The sequence below is a fragment of the Choloepus didactylus genome, chromosome 3, assembly GCF_015220235.1.
Source record: "Choloepus didactylus isolate mChoDid1 chromosome 3, mChoDid1.pri, whole genome shotgun sequence".
Classification (NCBI taxonomy): Eukaryota; Metazoa; Chordata; class Mammalia; order Pilosa; family Megalonychidae; genus Choloepus; species Choloepus didactylus.
The window spans coordinates 63,177,249-63,194,028 of record NC_051309.1 but is presented as its reverse complement, the minus strand read 5'-3'; positions in this window follow the sequence as shown (position 1 = coordinate 63,194,028).

The window sequence follows — 16,780 nt, the reverse complement described above, 5'->3', positions numbered from 1 at the left end:
CATTGTGGATGTAGTGGATGTCACTGAATTGTAAATTTGAATGTAGTTGGAAGGAGAAATTTTGGGTTGTGCCAAGGTTACTAGAATAAAAATTAAAAACAACATGCAAGACAGTATGACACAGTGATCTCTAATGTAAATTGATGGCTATAGTTAATAGTATAATTATTATAATATTGGTTCATCAATTGCAATAAAGTTATTACCATAATGAAAAGTTCAATAGGGAAAACTGCAGGTGTGTGTGTGTGAGTGGGGGGTGATAAGAGAACTTTTTATTTCCCCATGATTTTTCCTTAAACTTAGAACTTCTGCAATAAAAATAAAATAAAATAATTTTTAAAAAACTTAAGATATGGGTGTTTATGTGAATACTATAATTAAGAAGGAAGTCCAGAAGTTTTTAATTATGATATAGTCCAATTTATGTATCCTTTCTTTTGTTGCTTGTGATTTTGGTGTCATATGTAAGAGACTATTGTCTAATCCAACATCAAAAGTTTACACATACAAGAGTACTTCAATGTCTTTTATACTTCTATGTGCTTTTTGTTAGTTTTTTGTTTGTTTTAATGCTTTCTTTTATTGTGAACTTTAACATATATACATAACATTGATAACTTTCAAAGTATGATTTAACAAGTAGTTAGCAAATTTCAAAGAATTTCATGGGTCAGAGTTCCACAACTTCAACTATTTTCATTGTAAAATATAATATCATACAGAATGGAGTTAACATTTGATGCACAGCCCAATAAGCAGTTATGTAGATAATTTAAAATATTATTATGGATTACAGTTCCATAGTTTCAGTTCTTTCCTTATGCAATATAGGGTATATACATAAAGGTCAAGACTTTCAAAGCACAGTTCAATGAATAGCTATAGAGCAAATTTCACAGGTTGCTATAGGTTACAGTTCCACCATATAATTTATGTCCTTCCAGACATCCCAACACTCCAGCATCTAAATATATATTCAATATTCATAGACCTTTGTTAAATCTTCTCTTGCTTGTTGCTACCCCTTCCTCTCACATTCTCTTTCTCCATTTTCAGAGGTATCTAGACAGAGCACCCTAAGTTGTTCATATTGAAAGGGGGTATTGACAGTATGGGGAAGGGGGCTGCATCTGATTATTGTTCTTAAAGAGGCTGTTGCCTCTTGGTTTAGGACTTGCCCGGGATAGGAAAGCTCTGGTGGATTTAAGTTTCTGAGAGATAAAACTTAGTGAGGGAATATGTTATAGAATCTCAGGTATTTTATAGAACCTAGGTATTTGCAGACTACTTTTGGTAAGGGCATGGCATACTGTGCCATTTGGGGTGTCTAGCTGGAGCTTGCATAAGAGAAAACTCAAGGATACCCTCTTGACTCTATTTGTCATCTCTCAGCCACTGTGACCTCAGCTTGTTACCTTTCTTCCCCCCACCCCTTTTGATCAAATAGGCATTTTCAATCCCTCATTGCTAGGGCCAGGCTCATTCTTGGGCATCATGTCCCATGTCACCAGGTGATTAATTCCCCTAGGAGTCATATCCCTCATGGTGGGGAAGTTAATGCATTTATTTGCCAAATTTGGCTTAGAGAAAGAAAGGCCACATCTGAGCAACAAAAGAGGTTCCCTGGAGTTACCTCTTAGGCATAATTATAGGAGGGCTCAACTTCCCATTTACAACCCTAAGTTTTATAAGACCAAGCCTCAAGTCAAGGGCTTGATTTATTAAGTAGTGGTTCCTAATTTCACTTAATATGTATTCTATCCCAAGCTAAATTTTTGGTTCTTATATTATCATCACTTAGTTATACAATCTTCATCACTCTCAACTTTAAAAATTATCATAATATAAAATATCCTAGAGCTCTTATCAGTTGACAATTATTCATCCCTAGTATTAATGTAGTGTTGGTAAGATATTTTTATTAAACATAGTTTTAATATATAATGGGTAGTTTTTCCATATACCACTGTGTTGTTAACCCCCTGCAACAGTGTCATACCTCATAACTATACCATGCTAACAATTATTTAGGTTTGTGGGTTACATGCCTTTAAACAACCATTTATTGAACACTTATGCCTTCAGTGAGTCACTGATACTTATAGTTCCTTTAATGAACCATAATCACACCTGACCATTCCCATACCATTAAGTTCACCCTCATTATCATATCTGTACATATTAGATTGTCATTCCTCGTTCACTAGCTTTTATCTCTAGGTCCCCTACATTCTACATTATAAGACACTTATTTTACATTTTTTGCAGAGTTCAGAAAAAACTCTGTGGTAACATATAGTGTCTCTCCTTTTGTGCCTGGCTTATTTCACTCAGCATTATGTCTTCAAGGTTCATCCCAGTTGTTATATGTTTCACATCATTCCTTCCAACTGCTGTGTAGTATTCCATGCTATGTAAATACCACATTTTGTTTATCCACTTATCTGTGGATGGACATTTGGATTGCTTCTATCTCTTGGTAACTGTGAACAATGCCACTATGAACATTAGTGTGCAAATATCTGTTCATGTCACTGCTTTCAGATCTTCTGTTTATATACCAAGAAGTGAAATTCCTGAACTGTAGGGTAACTTGATATCTTTTTTTTTTTTTCTGAAGAGCTGCCAAACTTTCTTTCAGAGTGGCTGTACCATTATACAATCCTATCAGCACTGAGGAAGAGTTCCAATTTCTCCACTTCCTCTCCAGCATTTGTAGTTTCCTGTTTGTTTAATGACAGCCATTCATATCGGTGTGAGATGATATCTCATTGTGGTCTTGATTTTCGTCTCCCTAACAGCTGGTGAAGATGAACATTTTTTCATGTGTTGTTTAACCATTTGTATTTCCTCTTTGGAGAAATTTTTTTATATCTTTTGCCCATTTAATAATTGGGCTATTTGTACTATTGTCATTGAGCTGTAGGATTTCTTTATATATGCAAGATATCAGTCTCTTATCAGATACAAGTTTTCCAAATATTTTCTCCCATTGTGTTGGCTGCCTTTTCAACTTTTTTGACAAATTCCTTTGAGGCAGAGAGGTCTTGGATTTTAAGGGGTTCCCATTTATCATTTATTTCTTCTGAGAAATGTCTTTTCATATCTTTTGCCCATTTTATAATTAGGCTGTTTGTACTATTGCTGTTGAGTGGTAGGATTTCTTTATATATGCAAGATTTCAGTCTCTTACCAGATATGTGGTTTCCAAATATTTTCTCCCATTGTGTTGGCTGCCTCTTCAACTTTTTGACAAATTCCTTTGAGGGACAGAGGCTTTTGATTTTAAGGAGTTCCCATTTTTCTATTTTTTCTTTTGTTGCTTGTGCTTGGGGTAAAAGGTCTAAGAAACAAAATTCTAATACCAGGTCTTGGAGCTGTTTCCTTGCATTATCTTCTAGGAGTTTTATGGTACTGTATCTTAAATTAATGTGTTTGATCCACTTTGAGTTAATTTCTGTATAGGGTGTGAGGTAGGGTTCCTCTTTCATTCCTTTAGATATGGATATCCAGTTCTCCAAGCACAATTCATTTTAGAGACTGTTCAGTCACAGTTCAGTGGATATGGGAGCCTTATCAAAAACCAGTTGACCATAGATCTCAGGGTCTATTTCTGAATTCTCAATTCAATTCCATTGATCAATATGTCTATCTTTGTGCCAATACTATGCTCTTTTGACTATTGTGGCTTTAGAGTTGGCTTCAGAGTCAGGAATTATGAGTCCTCCCACTTTGTTTTTCTTTTTTAGAATCTTTTTAGCAGTTTGAGGCCCCTTTCCTTTCCAAATAAATTTGATAACTAGCTTTTCCAAGTCTGCAAAGTAGGTTGTTGGAACTTTGATTGGAATTGCATTGACTCTGTAGATCAGTTTGGGCAAGATTGACATCTTAACAATGTTTAGCCTTCTTATCCATGAACATGAAATATCTTCCCAGATCTTTAGGTCCTCCTTTTTTTTCTTTTAGTAAAGTTATTTAATTTTCTGTGTAGAGGTCTTTTATATCCTTGGTTAAGTTTGTTCCTATGTACTTGATTTTTTTAGTTGCTATTGTGAGTGGAATCTTTTTCTTGAGTGTCTCTTTAGTTAGGTCATTTCTAGTGTATAAGAACATTACTGACTTATATGGATTAATCTTGTATTCTGCCATTTTGCTGAATTTGTTTATTAGCTCAAGTAGCCGTGTCATTGATTTTCAGGATTTTCCAAATATAAGATCATATCATCTGCAAATAATGACAATTTTACTGTTCCTTTCCAATTTGGGTGCCTTTTATTGCTTTGTCTTGTCAGATTGCTCTGGCTAGAACTTCTAGGACAATGTTGAATAATAGTGTTGACAGCAGGCATTCTTGTCTGAGTCCTGATAGAGGGAAGGCTTTCAGTCTCTCATCATTGAGTACTATGCTGGCTATGGGTTTTTCATATATGCCCTTTATCATATTGCGGAAGTTTCCTTCAATTCCTAGCTTTTCAAATATTTTTATCAAAAAAAGGATGCCAAATTTTGTTGAATGCTTTTTCAGTATCCATTGAGATGACCATTTGATTTTTCCCTTTTGGTTTGTTAATGTGTTGTATTACTTTGATTTTCTTGTGTTGAACCACCCTTGCACGCCTAGGATGAACCCCACTTGATCACGGTATATGATTTTTTAAATGTGTCTTTGGATTCATTTTACAAGTATTTGTTGAGAATTTTTGCATCTATAGTCATTAGGAAGTTTTGCCCACAGTTTTCCTTTCTTGCAGCATCTTTATCTGGTTTTGGTATTAGAGTGATGTCAGCTTCATAAAATAAGTTAAGTAATGTTCCATTTTCTTCAATTTTTTGAAAGAGTTTGAGTAGGAATGGTGTCAGTTGCTTTTGGAAAGTTTTATGGAATTCCCCTATGAAGTCATCTGGCCTTGTGCTTTTATTTGTAGGAAGCTTTTTGATGATTGATTGAGTCTTTTTACTTGTGATTGGTTTGAGGAGGTCTTCTATTTCTTCCCTGGTCAGTCAGGGTTGTTTATGTGTTTCTTAGGAAATTATCTATTTTCTCTAAATTGTCTAGTTTGTTGGCATACAGTTGTTCATAGTATCTTCTTAAGATTTTTAAAAAAATTTCTTCAGGATCTACAGTAATGCCCCCTTCTCATTTCTTATTTTGTTTATTTGGGTCTTCTTTCTTTTTGACTTTGTCAGTCTAGCTAAGTATACATCAATCTTGTTGATCTTCTCAAAGAACCATCTTTTGGTTATATTTATTTTCTTGATTGTTTGTTTTTCCCCATATTTATTACTGCTTTAATTCTTGCTATTTCTTTTCTTCTACTTGCTTTAGGACTAGTTTTCTTTTCATTTTCTAGCTTCTTCAGTTGTTCTACTAGTTCATTGAATTTACCCCTTTCTTCCTTCTTAATGTATGCATTTAGAGCTATAAATATCCCCCTCAATATTGCCTTTGATGCATCCCATAAGTTTTGATATGTTTTGTTCTCATTTTTGTTCATCTCTAGATATTTAGCAATTTCTCTTGCAGTTTCTTCTTTGACACACTGATTCATTAGGAGTGTGTTGTTTAACCTCCAGATATTTGTGACTATTCTAGATCTTTGATGGCTTTTGACTTCCAGTTGCATTCCATCATGTTCAGAGAAAGTGCTGTGTATAACTTCAAACTTTTTAAATTTATTGAGGTTTGTTTTATGTCCCAGCATATGATCTATCCTGGAGAAAGTTCCACGAGCACTAGTAAAGAATGTATATCCTGGTAATTTGGGATGTAATGCTCTATATATGTCTGCTAAATCTAATTTGTTTATCATATTCTTAATGTTCTCAATTTCCTTACTGGTCCTCTCTCTGGTTGATCTATCTATAGGAGAGAATGGTGTATTGAAGTCTCCCATGGTTATTTTGGAAACATCTATTGCTTCCTTCAGTTTTGCCAATGTTTGTCTCCTATACTTTAGAGCACCTTGATTGGGTGTATGAACATTTATGATTATTATTTCTTCTCAGTGAATTGTCCCTTTTATTAATATATAGTGTCCTTCTTTGTCTCTTATGACATCTTTGCATTTAAAGTCTATTTTGTCTGATATTAGTATTGCTACACCTGCCTTCTTTTGGTTGTAGCTTGTGTGGAATATATTTTTTTCCATCCTTTCACTTTCAATCTCTTTGTGTCAGTGGGTCTAAGACAAGTCTTTTGTAAACAGCATGCTGATTTTTAATCCATTCTGCCAATCTATGTCTTTTAATTGGGGAGTTTAATCCATTCACAATCAAGGTTATTACTGTGAAGGCAGTTCTTGAATTGACCATCTTATCCTTTGGTTTTTATTTGTCAGATCTATTTTCCCCCTCCCTCTTTATTTCCTTGAAGGAAAGACTCTTTAGTTCTGTGCCCTTTTCCAGACCTCTGTCACCTGTCTTTTTTTCTCAGCCAGTAGAGCTCCCTTTTTTTCCCTTGTAGGGACAGTCTCTTGTTAGCAAATTCTCTCAGCATTTGTTTTGTGAATATTTTAAGGTATTCCTCAATTTTGAATGGGAGCTTTGCTGGATAAAGAATTCTTGGTTCAGAATTTTCTCTTTCAGAATTTTGAATGTTATACCCCTGCTTTCTCATCTCCATGGTACCAGCTGAGTAGTCAGTAGTTAGTCTTATGTGGTTTCCCTTGTATGTGGTGAATCTCTTATCCCTTGCTGCCTTTGGAACTTTTTCTTCTCTTCAGCATTTGGCAATCTGATCAGAATATGTCTTGGAGTGAGTTACTTGGATTTTTTCTATCTGCAGTTCATTGGGCATCTTTAATTTACATATTTATGTCTTTAGAAGGGTTGGGAAGTTTTCCCCAACATTGTCTTCAAATACTCTTCCCAACCCTTTACTCTTCTCTTTACCTTCTGGAACACCAATGATTCTTATATTTGTGCACTTCATATTATCCATCATTCCCTGAGATCCCTTTCAATTTTTTTGATTATTTCAGCATTCATTCTTTTGTGCTTTCACATGCCATTATCCATTCTTTGAGTTCACTAATGCATTCCTCTACCTCTTCAAATCTGCTGTTATATGTCTCAAGTATATTTTGAATTTGATTAACAGTATCTTTTATTTCCATAAGATATGTCATTTTTTATTTATTCTTGCAAATTCCTCTTTATCCTCTTTCAGGGTCTCCATGTCTTTTATATCCTGAGCCATGACATTGATGTTTGTGTGTACTTCTCTGATTAACTGCTCCAAGATCTGTGGCTCCTCTGGCTTTTTAATTTGGATGTTTGGGTTATCCACATCTTCTTGTTTCTTCATATGCTTTGTAAATTTTGTTTTTGACCTCTTAGCATTTGCTTATCTTGATAGGGTTCTATTAGAATATTCAGGATTATTTGAACATTTTTATCTATAATTTGGTAGATCTACAGCTTGAAGGAGTGCACTTTCCCTGACCTACCAGCAGATGGTGCTCTTGAGCCACCTCTTACCCTCAAGCCAGTTGTCCCCCAACTTCATCTCTGCACTGAGTGGGGGTCCAAACCATGTGGAAGTCCAATCAGTGCACCAATTTTCCATGTGCATTTGGGACTCCCAGCCCTGAGGATGGGTGCATGCCCTGTGCAGTCTGGCAGAGAGTCACTCCAGGGCACTGTGGTCCTGGCCATTCCCAGGGCCATAGTTTTAGTACTCTGGGGCTGTAGAGCTGCATGTCTCACCTTCCAGCTTAAATGCTCCACAGTCACTGTCTGCCATGTGCCCATGAGTCTCTGGGATTGGGCGAGGCCTCCTAGTGCTTCTCTCTGGTGCCCCTGCCTCTAGATTGTGCATATCATGGGCTTCTGGGAGGAAGAGCAGACACTGTCAGAAGACTGCTGATCCAGAATTACCTCAAGAAAGCTCTTGGCTTTGGGGCTGTGAGCTGATATCTCCCCAGCCAACTGCAAAGATGGCTAAATGGGGTGTGGAAAGCTGCCCACTTCCACACTCATCTGTCTGATCCAACCATCAGTCCCAAGAAGAGGGGCCCTTGGCCATGGGTCTGTGAATGGTTATCACCCAAACCAAGGGGAGGAGTGTGCCTAGAGTGTGGAAGGCTGCACCCCTCTGTGCTCATCAGCCAGCTCCAAATGCCCATTCCCCGGTGGTGCTCCAGGCAGATTACTCACCAGTTTTAAAAGCAGTCTCTGTGTTTCTCCAAGTACACACTCACTGTAGGTGTAGAAGTCTCTGCCCAGCCATTGGAACCCTGGAACTGCTGTTCTGGAGTGCTTTCTGTCCTTTCTCTAGTGTTTTTCATGGAGGATAATTTTGCTCTGTCTCACCTAATCCATCACGTTCCCAGAAGCCTTCTATGAATTTTATAATTTTAGCTCATATTTAGGCCTTTGATCCATTTTAATTATTTTTATATATGTTGTGAGGAAGGGATAGAATGTCATTATTTTTGTATGTGGCTATCCAGTTGTCACAGCATTAGTTGGAAAATTTTTCTTTATCCACTGAATTTTCTTGGTGTACTTGTTGAAGTCAATTATCCATAAATGGAAGGGATTATTGCAGACTTTGTTCTTTTGATCCATTCCTTTAATCCAAAACACTGTTTTGATTATTCTGTCTTGGTAGTCAGTTTTGAAACTGAAAAGTGTGAGTCCTCTAAATTTGTTCTTCTTTTGCAGAATTGTTTAGACTACTATGTGTCACTTAAATTGCTATGTTGATTTTTGAATCACTGTCAATTTCTGCAAAAAGTCAGCTGGGATATTCATAGGATTACATTGAATCAGTATCTAAATTAGAATTTTGCCTATTGCAATATTTACTCTTCTGGGTCATATTCCCAGGACTGTCTTTCTGTATTTTGGATCTTCTTTAACTTAATTAAATGATATTTTGTTGTTTCATTGTATAAGTCTTATACTTCATTTGTTAAATTTATTCCTAATTTTTAAATTATTTTAATGCTATTTTAAATGCAATTGTTTCCTTAACTTTATTTTCAGATTTATTGCTAGTGTATAGAAATAAAATTTATTTTTGCATATTAATCTAGTAGTCCTTGACATTGCTGATCTTTATCACTTCTAACAGTTTTTGTGTAGATTTCTCAGGATTTTCTGTATATAAAACCATGTTATCTGTGAATAAAGATGATGTTAATTGTTCCTTTCTAATATGGATGACTTTTATTTATTTTCTTGCCTAATTACCCTGGTTTGAATCTCCAATATTCTGTTGAATAGAAGTGGCATGAGCAGACATTATTTTCTTATTCCTGACAGTAGTAAGAAAGCTTTGAGTCTTTCACCAGTAAGTGAGATGTTAGCTGTGAATTTTTCTTAAGTGCCCTTTTTCAGGTTGAGGAACTTATTTTCTGTTCTTTGTTAAGTCAGGTTTTTATTTTTTATTTTTTATTTTTAGTTTGGCAATGGTGTTGATTTTAATTTTTTTTTTGCATTTGAGATGATCATATGTGTATGGGAGTGGGTGTTTAATTTTAGTCATATGGTGACAATTGATTTTTGTATCTATTACCAAACTTGCATTACTGGGAAAAACCACTCTTGATCATGGTGTACAATCCTTTCGATATGACACTGTATTTCATTTGCTAGTATTTTATTAAATATTTATGTGACCATATTTATAGAAGATACTGTTCTGTAATTTTCTTTTCTGTGATATACTTGTCTGGTTTTGGTATCAGGGTAATACTGGCCTTATAGTATGAGTTGGGGTATATTCTTTTCTATTTTTTATGAAGAGTTTCTTTGGATGCTTGATAGAATTCACCAGTGAAACCATCTGATTCTGGTCTTTCCTTTGTGGTTTGTTATTTTATTACCAAACTGATTTCTTTACTTATTATAGGTCTATTCAAATTTTTTTATTTCTTATTAAGTCAGTTTTGATAGTCTGTTTTTCTAGAACTATTTCCATTTCATCTAGGTTACCTGTTTTGTTTGCATACAATCATTCTTAGTATTCCCTTATAATCATGTTTATTTCTGTATGGAGTAAGTTGAGTCCTCTCACTTTTTTTCTACCTAAAATTTGTCAAATTAGTGATCTTTTCAAATAAACAACTTTTAGTTTTATTGATATTTTTCACTGTTTTTCTATTCTTTATTACAATATTTACACTCTCATCTTTAGTTTTTTTTCTCTTTCTTCTGCAGATTTTGGATTCTGTTTGCTCTTTTCTTCCCCTAGGTTCTCAAGGTTGAAGGTTATGTTATTTATTTGATATCTTTCTTCCTTTTTAATATAAATACCTACAGCTATAAATTTCCCTCTAAATACTTCTTTAGTTTCTTCTCATAATTTTGTATATTGTGTGTTTTTCTTGCTTTCTTCCCAAACTATTTTCTAGTTTCCTTATGATTTCTTCTTTGACCTAATGTTTATTTAGGAGGTCACTGTTTAGTTTCTACATTTTTCTGATTTTCCTACATTTGCTACTGTAATTGATTTCTAATTTCATTCTTTTTTGGTCAGAGTACTTACTTTTAATGATTCCCATTCCCTTTTTAAAATTCAATACCTATTTTATTCATTTAGACTTAATTTAATAAAAATATTTTCAGTTATAATATAGAAAGTCATAGACAAAAATAAACTATTCTCAATCATTACTAGCATTTCTAATTTTATTAAATTACCAAAAATTATGAAATTATGGATGATCTTTATATTTTTCTATATTTCCCAGGTTTTCTTCAGTAAGTGTTTCTTGTATAATCAGAAAAAAATTGCAGAACATTTAAGATCATCCCTTTTTCTACCAATGGAATAAGGTAAATTGTCTACTTTTATGAAGTCCTAAATCATTTGCAAATTTTATTTTGAAAACATAATCTGTATTTCCTATTCATTATAACAGAACTCTATCTTTTGTTCTACAAAATAGTTTTAGCAAACAGAAAAAATGTGTTTTCTCTTTTACATGAAATAGTTTACTTCTTTGTTCATGTGGATGATAATTATATAATGAGATTAACTGACTGGAAAACTGCTTTGCTCCTCCATAGGACTGTTGCATTCCAGAGTGATATAATTTGGATCACTGACCACAATCTTAAGGTGGTGTCCATGTCTCACTGTTTGGCAATTTAAGAACTAAATGTTAAATTTAATCTCCCACACTGTATTCAATATACGCTGGTGTAGATAGAGCAAGAAAGTTTTAATACAATCTTCTATTTAGAAAAAAATTGCCCTGATTGCCCAAGTAGGGGTCAATTCTGGATAGGATGGTAAGGGAATGATAGGACCAACATCTTTTGATGACTCCTTTCATTAGTACTAAGATGATTCCTTAAGTAGTCAATTTGTCTGTCTCAGCAGTGAAATCAATATTGGCAGCATTTCCTAATCCAGTTGTCAGAGGCAGGTCATGGGAGTGTGTGAGGAGTGAAGAGTTTATTGTCATGGGCACTAACAATTGGAATGGGTGCCAGGCAGGCAGGGTTCCTCACTGTGTTAGCAGGATCCTCTATTAGTAATTAGAAAGGATGCAAGAGTAAGTCCCCCACTGTGACATATATTAATATTTTGTTGGATCATGAGAGGGACTGGGCTGAAAGAGGTTTATACTTGAGGAAGAAGACCTCAGGATAGTAACTATTTACTGACTAGTAGGTATGCTTTTTTAGGAGTACTTTTTTAAAAACTTAGTACAGCTCTTTTACTTCTTCAAAGAACCTAAAAGCAAGAATCCAGAAAGCTTTCAGGATGGATGGAAACTTGAACCAGGAATACACTACAAGCCTATCAACACAGCTTTACAATTATATGTTATGTAGTTGTGTTTCAAGTCAGATAGGAAAAACAATATACAGACTTGTATGCAAACAATATACTGTCTTTTAACATTTGTCTACAAAGTTACCTTTTGGGTGCTTTTAATCTTTATGTAGATTTAAGTTACTGACCAGAACTGAACTCCTTTTAGATCTTTGACTATGTCATCCCACAGTCTCTGGTAGCCATTGTTTCTGATGAAAAAATCACCTGATAATATTATCAAGGATCCTGTATATGTGATGATTTGTGTTTTTCTTGCTGCTTTCAAGATTCTCTTTGCCTTTGTCTATAACAGTTTGATTATGGTGTGTCTAGGTGTGGATTTCTTTGAGTTTATCCCACTTGGAGTTCATTGAAGTTCCAAAATATGTAGATTAATGTTTTTCATTAAATTTGGAACATAGTGGCCATTATTTCTTTAAATATTTACCTTCCTCTCTTGTCTCCTTCTGGGTCTCCCATTATGCATATGTTGGTATGCTTGAAAGTCCCACAAGTCTCTGAGTCTCTGTTCACTTTCCTTCATCCATTTTTTTTCCTTTTCCTAAAATATATAATCTGAATTGGCCTGTCTTCAAGTTTACTCATTCTTACCTTTGCTATTTAAACCTACTGTTGAGATTTTCTAATGATTTTTTTTTTAGTTTTTGCACTTTACAATGCAAATTCTATTTGGTTCCTTTTTGTAATTTCTATCACTTTACTGATATTCTTTCTTTGGTGAGACGTTATTCTTATACTCTCCTTTAGTTCTTTACACATGGTTTCCTTTAGTTCTTTGAACTTATTTTTAATAGCTGACTTAAAGTCTTAGCCTAGTAAGTCTAACATCTCAGCTTCCTCAGGGACAGTTTTCCTTGACTGCTTTTTTACCTGTGTATGGACCATACTTTCCTGTTTCTTTGCTTTTCTCATGACGTTTTGTTGAAAACTGGTTATTTTTAATAATAAAATATTATTAACTCTGGAAATCAGATTCTCCCCCCTCCATAGAGTTTGTTATTGTGTTTATGCTTGTTTGTTTAGTACCTTACTTGAATAAATTCAGGAGAGTCTGCTATATTTGTTTCATTACCACTGAATTCTATGCCCAGCCTGCTTATAGTCAGCTGATGATTGGGCCAAGATTTTCTTAAATGCCCTGAACTAATACGTCTTTTGGCCTTTGCTGAAAGACTCTGTGTGTGTTTGAGGGTTTTCAACTCTACAGCAGGCAGTTTATAATTTTATCTTAACCTAACTCCCTGCTTACACAGAGACTTAAAGTAAGCCAGAGGGGGAGGATTTGGGGACCTCTTGAGTCTTTTATGGAAATCACACAGTCCTGCACATGTACATGGATTTCTGGATTCCCAAGAATGTGTTGGAGCTTCACAAATCCTCTTATGGACATCTTTTTTTCAAAGCTTTTTAAGTTTTTCAGTCAGCTTCTTGTTTGCCCCAACTGTTGTCATTGCCACAGGCAGCTGCAATTTTACACAATTGCCACTGATTGTTTTGGGTGAGTGCTCTGAAGGAAGGCTGTTCTGAGTCAGGTCAAATAAAGACAAGCCCCTGTGAGTGGGAGTTTCCAGGTAACTTCTAAACATGTCAAATAATAACAATTTTTGTATATTGGCATTTGGGGATTTCCAAACCCATTCTGTTCCCTGCTGTGACTGCTAGGCTGCTGTTTTTCACAGCTACCATGATTGTGAAGTTCCTGGTTTTCAAGGCTACTGTGGAGCTAGGGAGAGGATAATGGCAATAGCTAGAGTTAACACTTGACAAAGATCACTGTTTTATGATGAGTCAATTATTTTTTCTTGAATGAATGCTCCTTGATATTTGTAAGCCATTGGTGAATTTCCAAAGTTGCAAAAAGTCGGTTCTGACCATTTTTGCCATTGTTCTTATTAATTTTTGTAGAGTGGATTTTAGCAGATCCTTAATCAGCCCTTCCAGAAGTGTCTCCTCAACACAGTCATTTTTAAAAGCTTATTGTTTTTTTTTAAAGTCTTGGTTTAGTGAGTAAAACTAATCCATGCTCATACATCACACACTTGAACTATGCTTTTTCTTTACTATGAAACAATTACATTTCTTGTTGAACTGCACAGACATATAGTATTTTAGGATGTTTCAGAACTATTAAGATTTAGTTTTATTTTTCATTCCTGAGAAGGGAATGCTTCTTCTTCATTCTTCTCCTGTAATCTTCTCCTGTTATTTTACCTGTCCTTTGGGTTTTCTTTTTCATTTCTTCTAGTGTCCCATAGCACTTTAGAATATATTCTTATTGGTCAGGAATAAACTGTTTTATTTTTACTGAATAAACTAGTGATATTGCACTCCTTTCAAATTGTTACTAAATTTGATCCTTCATGCCTTGAACATAATTTCTAATATACTGATGTATTTAGGGTTTGCTTTTCATAGGAAAAGCAATTGTATGGAATTTTTCAATGTTCTCCTGCCTTTCTAATACTGACAATGATATTACAAATCAAACAATATGTTCATTGTGAAAGTAAAACTTGGCCTAATTTTTTGAAACAATAATGTTATAAAGAATCTCCTCTTTCACAATATCCACTTTCTATAAAGATATTCTCTAATTGCTATTAATCATGTTAAAATACTAGAACTGCCTCTACTTTAATAAGAAATATAGTTCCTGCTTAGTAAAGAACAAGACCATTTCAAGCATGTTAATATATGATTCTCATTATTTTGTACTACTATTCTTATTGCTTATGAAGTGAACCCCAAAAGGGATAGTAATGTGTGAGTTAAAATTATAACAGCAAAATATGCCCTGGAAATGAGAGAAGAGAAAGGAGATAAATATGCTAGTATGATTTTCTTTTTGGGGGCAGAGGAAAGTGGTGGCAGGGATTTGTTTGCTTTGTGAGTATCATGCATATCCTGAGAATGTGTTCCCAGTGCAGTTGTGAGAAATTTACTTTAACTGTATTAATGCAGCTCTTCCTTAGAGGCTGTTTCCTAGTTTTCTATGAAAACATTTCCCATGTATAAATGGATAAATAAATGCCGTGGATAAATATCTCAATGGGTGAATGGTGTAAGTCCTTTAAAGCTGGACTATAGAGAATTCCTCTGATGTTATCTCTGCAGAAAAGGGATAAGACAAGGACTCTTGACAGTGGAAAATAGGAGGTAAAAGAGGAGTGTCCACAAAAGTAGTAGTGAATCATTATGGGAAGATCAATGGAGGGCTTAAGTCCATGTTGTATTTTTTAGTGGGGATTTACCAGCAGGGTTTCTTTCATTTAGGGTGTCTGCAAGTTACTGTTGGATGAAGTACTGACAGAATAAGGCAGAGAGAGATTGGGAAGGGCCTGTTACATTCATCTTTACCTTTATATAATTTCCCTGGCTCATTTCATTTACTCCAGTTACTTTTTTAGTCCATGAAATTCTGCTTTCCACTGTATTCTGCTTCTGAAAATGCTCTTGTTAAATCAGCACTGACATAATTACACAATACAGTTGATCCTTCCCAGTGGCTTCATTTATTTTATTTAGTCTCTTTGCTCCATTTAACAAGTTGATCCCTCTTTTCTTGAAATTCCTTCTTTCATTGGCTTCTAAGACTATATTGTTTCTCTTTCTCTTTCCTCCTAATTGGCAACTGCATGCTGGTTGCTTTTTCTTATTCTTTATCTATCTTTCCATTTTTTAAAATCATATACTACTCAAGAGTTTTATCCTTGATCCTCTCCCCTTCTACTTCTTTTCTAAATACAAATTCATCTGAATAATATAAAGCTAATAAATCCCAAATTGTAATTCATAGACTATACATTTTTTGAGCTCCATTCTCATATTTTCAATAGCCTTTTTGGTAGTTCTTACCAAATGAAAATAATGTATTATATCCAAAACTGAAAATATTTGTAAATGCTCAAACCTACCTCTCTTCCTGCATTTGTTATTTTACTTAATGGAATCATTCTCCAACAGATCATCTGGATCATAATCTTGGAAACCATGCTAGCCTACTATATATTTCTCATTTCCCACATCCAATCAGCCACTAGGTAATGTTGAGTCTATCTTCTTAATATCTCAAACAATTTTCTTCCTTTAATATTTATTGCTGAAGATAAGTTACCTAGTAAATATTATTTTAGAGTACAGGGAATGGTAGTGAGGAAAAGGATTAAAGCAGGGAAAATAGAGAACCCCTAAGTGCACACACTATCTAGATGGCTTCCTCTAAGTGTGATTGCTAAATCCTGAAACACCACCTCCCGAGTGGGGAAGGAAAGAGATTAATATTGGAATACGATTTCACCATGGTCCCATCTTCCATTAGTCAAAGTTTTGTCCTAGGGCTTTTAGAGTCACATACTTATGGATAACACATGTATGGGTACCAAATGGGGTCACAGAGATCAACAGGGAAGACTCAGGAATAAAGGCACAAGGAATGTGATCAGACAAGATCATTAAGGGAGAGACTGTCAAGTTGCAACTGATTGAGGTCAGGCAAGGCCCATGCAGATACAGTTGATCCTGAGGGGATCTGAAGGATTTCATAAGAGGTGTCTAATGTTCCTCCTATTTTCCCTTCTTTATCTAGTCTCCTATAACTATCAAAATTCTTTTTTGTGCACTGCCACAGCATTCATCTTACTTTGGCTAAACCACTTGTCTCAACATTGTCCTTTGCCTCAGTCTATAAGTAGTTTTTTTCCCCCAGGGCCTTGACTCCCCAGAGCGCAAACCCACATCTGCTGCCACCACTTAACACCACCAAAACCTCCCTCAGGCCACACCCAGAAACCATAGCTGGTACCAAATATTGTTAGCCATCATTACCACCCTTGGGCCCCACTCCCTTTCCCTTTTTGTGTATGTTTGCTTTAAAATTAACCAATGCTTGATTTCTGTGGAAAATCTACTAACCTCCACTCTTGGTCCACAGTAAAGGCAGAAGCTCACAGATCCCTCTCACTCTGCTTATGTGCTCCCCAC